The sequence below is a fragment of the Myotis daubentonii genome, chromosome 2 (genome assembly GCF_963259705.1).
Source record: "Myotis daubentonii chromosome 2, mMyoDau2.1, whole genome shotgun sequence".
Taxonomy (NCBI): domain Eukaryota; kingdom Metazoa; phylum Chordata; class Mammalia; order Chiroptera; family Vespertilionidae; genus Myotis; species Myotis daubentonii.
Window position 1 is genome coordinate 16,601,642 of NC_081841.1, and position 6,024 is coordinate 16,607,665.

Genomic DNA, 6,024 nt, shown 5'->3' on the forward strand with positions numbered 1-6,024 from the left:
GTGTGTGTGTGTGTTTGTGGGGAGTGTCCCTCAGCCCAGCCTGCCCCCTCTCACATACTGGGAGCCCTCAGGCGTTGACCCCCATCACCCTCCAATCGCAGGATCGGCCCCTTGCCCAGGCCTGACGCCTCTGACAGAGGCGTCAGGCCTGGGCAGGGGACCCTCATTTCCCCCCATCACTGGTTCTGCCCCCAGCCCAGGCCTGATGCCTCGGCCAGAGGCGTAGACCCCCATCACCCTCCGATTGCCTGATCGGCCCCTTGCCCAGGCCTGACGCCTCCGCCAGAGGTGTCAGGCTTGGATAGGGGACCCCCATCTCCCCCTGATCACTGGCTCTGGCCCCTGCCCAGGCCTGAGGCCTCTGGCCCAGGAATCATGCCTGGGCAGGGGACCCCCATGTCCCTCTGATCGCTTGCTCCAACCCCCGCCCAAGCCTGACGCCTCTGACCCAGGCTTCCGGCCTGGGCAAGGGGACCATCATATCTCCCCAATCCCCGGATCCGCCCCCCACCCAGTCCCGATGCCTCGGCCAGAGGAGTTGACCTTCATCACCCTCCGATCACCAATCACCGGATTGGCCCCTTGACCAGGCCTGAGGCCTCCGGCAGAGGTGTCAGGCCTGGGCAGGGGACCCCCAGCTCCCCGTGGTTGCAGGCTCCGCCCATGCCCAGGCCTAACACCTCTGGCCTAGGCGTCCGGCCCGGGCAGCGGGGACCCGCAGCTGCAGCGGCCCCGCGATCGTGGGCTCCGCTTTAGGCCCCGGCAAGGGACCCCTAGCTCCTGGGACTGCCAGCTTCGACCATGCCCAGCTCCCATTGCTGGCTCCACCCCTACTTCCTGCTATCACTGGCCAAGGCGGCAAAGGCGCCTGATTCTCCGATCATGGCTGCCCCCCAGCTCTTAGCTCCCCCCTGGGTTTCCGATCACTGTCAGTGGCAGGGGGCTTCTTCCTGCTTTCCCTTTTGCCTCCCTGCATTGTGCCTACATATGCAAATTAACCACCATCTTGTTGGCAGTTAACTGCCAATCTTAGTTGGCAGTTAATTTGCATATAGCCCTGATTAGCCAATGAAAAGGGTATCGTCGTACGCCAATTACCATTTTTCTCTTTTATTAGATAGGATAATTATATAGTTGAACGTTGCAAAGAGAAATCTTTTTTAAAAATGTTAGGGAAGTTTTTAATTTTAAAAGGGAATATAGATTAAGTTCATGTATGCTGAGAACCAAGATGGCGGCATAGGTTAACGCCGGAGTTTGCTGCTTTGAACAACTACTTCAAAAGTGAAACCAAAAAACGGAAGGGACATCACCCAGAACCACAGGAACGCTGGCTGAGTGGAAGTCCTACAACTAGGAGGAAAGAGAAATGCATACGGACACTCAGAGGAGGCGCAGTGCTGAAGTCAAATTCTGAGGTGCGGAGTGCGCGGAGCGGGCTGGCGGCGGAGGGCGCGGTTGTTGTTTTCAATCGGGAGGGAGTCGCAGACTCTGAGCACCAGATCCGGGCGAGTCTTTAGGGACCCAGACTCAAACGGGAGAAGCGGGACTGTCTGGCTTCAGTTAGAGCGAGTGCAGCTTTCTCTCCGAGCTTTGCAGCGGGTGCTGGGACTCAGAGAGGCAGAGCCCCTTGGGACAGGACTGAGAGCCGCCATAACTGCTCTCTCCGGCCCACCCTGTTGATCCTGTGTGACCCGCCCCGCCCAAGCCCTGCACAGAGGCATTTGCCGGATAGCCTCAGGCAAAGGCTAGATTAGCACCTCCCTAAAGGACAGAAGTTCTCTCACTGCTGACACAGCTGATTCTCATAGCCACTTGGCCTGGAGGTCAAACCCTCCCTGGAATTAGCTACAACAATCAAGATTTATCTATAAGACTGCGCACAAAGACCACTAGGGGGTGCACCAAGGAAGCATAACAAAATGCGGAGACAAAGAAACAGGACAAAATTGTCAATGGAAGAAATAGAGTTCAGAACCACACTTTTAAGGTCTCTCAAGAACTGTTTAGAAGCTGCCGATAAACTTAATGAGATCTACACGAAAACTAATAAGACCCTCGATCTTATACTGGGGAACCAACTAGAAATTAAGCACACACAGACTGAAATAACGAATATTATACAGACGCCCGACAGCAGACCAGAGGAGCGCAAGAATCAAGTCAATGATTTGAAGTGCGAGGAAGCAAAAAACATCCAACCGGAAAAGCAAAATGAAAAAAGAATCCAAAAATACGAAGATAGTGTAAGGAGCCTCTGGGACAGCTTCAAGCGTACTAACATCAGAATTATAGGGGTGCCAGAAGATGAGAGAGAGCAAGATATTGAAAACCTATTTGAAGAAATAATGACAGAAAACTTCCCCCACCTGGTGAAAGAAATGGACTTACAGGTCCAAGAAGCTCGGAGAACCCCAAACAAAAGGAATCCAAAGAGGACCACACCAAGACACATCATAATTAAAATGCCAAGAGCAAAAGATAAAGAGAGAATCTTAAAAACAGCAAGAGAAAGAAACTCAGTTACCTACAAGGGAATACCCATACAACTGTCAGCTGATTTCTCAACAGAAACTTTTCAGGCCAGAAGGGAGTGGCAAGAAATATTCAAAGTGATGAATACCAAGAACCTACAACCAAGATTACTTTATCCAGCAAAGCTATCATTCAGAATTGAAGGTCAGATAAAGAGCTTCACAGATAAGGAAAAGCTAAAGGAGTTCATCACCACCAAACCAGGATTATATGAAATGCTGAAAGGTATCCTTTAAGAAGAGGAAGAGGAAGAAAAAGGTAAAGATACAAATTATGAACAACAAATATGCATCTATCAACAAGTGAATCTAAGAATCAAGTGAATAAATAATCTGATGAACAGAATGAACTGTTGATTATAATAGAATCAGGGACATAGAAAGGGAATGGACTGACTATTCTTGGGGGGGAAAGGGGTGTGGGAGATGTGGGAAGAGACTGGACAAAAATCGTGCACCTATGGATGAGGACAGTGGGTGGGGAGTGAGGGCGGAGGGTGGGGCGGGAACTGGGAGGAGGGGAGTTATGGGGGGGAAAAAAAAAAGGAACAAATGTAATAATCTGAACAATAAAGATTTAATTAAAAAAAAAAGTTCATGTATGCTGACGTACTTAATTATGCTGCTGAAGATTGTGTTAAATGTGCTACTAGGGATCTGGTACATATACTATCTTTAGGTTGATTTTCCCACAGAAAAGGAACATTTCATACCTGATTTTTTAACTTTGATTTTCTAACTCAAAGAAATAAATGTTGAGACAAAACTCTTCTCACATATAATTTATATACATAATATTCAAGATGGAAAAACATGCACTTTCCTTAGCATATATAACTTTTAAGCTATCCCCTTGGGCTGCTATTACTTAAACACTGAATCATCTAGATAGTGTAAGACTAAGAAAGTAGATTTTAAAAGCCATAAATTTAAAATTCGTGAATATCTAAAACCATGATTTTGCATTCTCTACTTCTTCTGTAGTCTATAGAGTATTTTATGGCTTTCTTCTTTCCTCTCTCCTTCCCTCTTTCTATCCCTCCCTCCCTTCCTCTTAATTGGAGGGAGATACCTGGGGTTTCCTTTTTATTGTTCTGTGTAAGTCTGGTGGGGGATTCCTCCTTATTACTATGAATGGCTGGAAGTGTATATTACCATGCCATTGGATCTGATAATTAGAAGATTATATATAACCTTAAGTAAATATCTTCCCTCTGAGCCTCAGTTTTGTTTTTTACTCTCTAGAACAGCGGTTCTCAACCTGTGGGTTACGACCCCTTTGGAGGTCAAACGGCCCTTTCACAGGGGTTGCCCAAGACCATCGGAAAACACATAATTACATACTGTTTTTGTGATTAATCACTATGCTTTAATTATGTTCAATTTGTAACAATGAAATTGGGGGTCACCACAACATCAGGAACTGTATTAAAGGGTCACGGCATTAGGAAGGTTGAGAACCACTGCGTCTAGAATAAAAATACACATGCAGAGATTGCATTTATAAGACTGGACCAGAAATATCAGAGGCACGAGGGAGAGCATGTGGTATGGTAGACAATGAGAGAATGGGCTCTGGAATCAGAGACCTGGATTTACTAGTGACCTATTTGGGTTCAGAAGGGAAAATTTTAGCAAGTAAATGACTTTGATTAAGGCAAAATCCAATTTAGAAATAGAATTACTAGAAGTTAGAGTTGCTCAGCAATGCTTGAAATGCTTTATTATTATTTAAATTGAATGACATTTCCTAATGAAGCTTATTTTCATCAACATATATACTACTATTCGATTAATCTTGTTTACAAAAAGGAATTGTCTTCTACTGAATGATTTTTGTAAGTTGAGGCATTAATTCCTAGAGAAAATTCTAACCAAGAGGTGCCACTCCACCTAGTGACAGCTCCACAAATTACAGTTATTAGGCTTAAATAGAATTCCCAATTTGAGAGACTCGTTATATGCAAAGTATTTTTTCCCTGTATAAATAAAATCCAGCTCCTGTCACTGTAAAGCTTACCTCCTGGTAGAATATCCAGTAAATTACCATGGGAATTCACAGCCTAATTCATAGAGCTTAAGAATGCTTGAATTTCTTATATTATTCACATTATTAGCTACTATCCAGGTAAATAAAAGATTTTCTAACTCAAAGAAATAAATGTTGAGACAAAACTCTTCTCACATATAATTTATATACATAATATTCGAGATTGAAAACCATTCTTGAGATCCTTTTTTTTTTTTTTTTCTGGAAATCTTTCCTCCCTGTACTCTCCACAAGTGGATTTTGGGGTGCTTTTACTATGCAACTGCTTGCGTGCTAGAAAGATTTTTGAACATAAAAACCAGGTGTTGTAGCTGCAACTCTGTCCCTTAACAACTCTGACATCAATGACACTATTAGGCAACTCTTTGTTGCCCAAATGATTCCCTCACAGGAGTATATTTCAATATTTGATTAATGCCAGCACTCCACTTCTGGCCAGTGCCAACCATATCATGCAGAACTACCTATAAGCCAGGTTTGAATTATTTCTCTCTGGTACTAGGGAACCTCCATGAAGTCACAGATGTGAGTTGAAGGAAAGGTAAACAGTGCACCAACTTCTCTATGGGTGAGCTCATGCAATTGACTTGTCCAACCTGAGTCCAAACTTGTATGTGCCACTTCCACTGGACAACGGCATGCTGCTGTGCATGCCTAACCTGCAGCGGGCAAGCGAAGTGACCCCAGGGAACAGAACTGAGAGCAAGTTGTCCAGTTTGCATAAAAATACTGGCTAATGGGTCGATTGGAGGATTAGAGACTTGAAAACAGACAAAAAACATGGGAAGTAGAAGCTTCAGGATAGTATGTAAATGGACATCACAGAATAGGCCGTAAGTGCAAGGAATTCTGTGTCCTTTATGAAAGCTCATCCAAAGTCCCCTTCTTCTGGGAAGGTCAGGGGTAGGGAATGTTCAGCCTGCGGGCTGTGTAGGCCCTCTAAATCATTTAGTCTGGCCCTGCCAAGGCATTAGAGGTGACTTAATTAAATATCTGACCAAGTATAGCTGGCTAATTTTTAAGTTGAGAATTTTGTATGGCACTTGAATGATGTTATAAATATACAAATACCCTTGGCAGAAAAAAGGTTCCTCACCCCTGTTCTCAGTGGACAGCATAGCCTACACTGTGGCTGTTAGTTAGCCTCTTCCCCCAACCATCCCAGACCTTGCCCAATTATGCTACATTCTGGGAAAATTCCCTCAGCTTCTGTTTTTCAGTCTTTAGTAGTATCCATTCTGCTATTCAACCATCAATTAACCATAAGAAATCTCTACTTAAGAGGGTGGGAATGGTGGGGGGAGGGGGGTCAATTGGGGAAAAAGGAGACATATGTAAAACTTTAAACAATAAAAAAAAATTTTAACCTCTACTTTCAATTTATAAGATCTTTGTTATAGCAACCTGTTGTTGTTGTAATAGATGCAATTCCCTCACCAG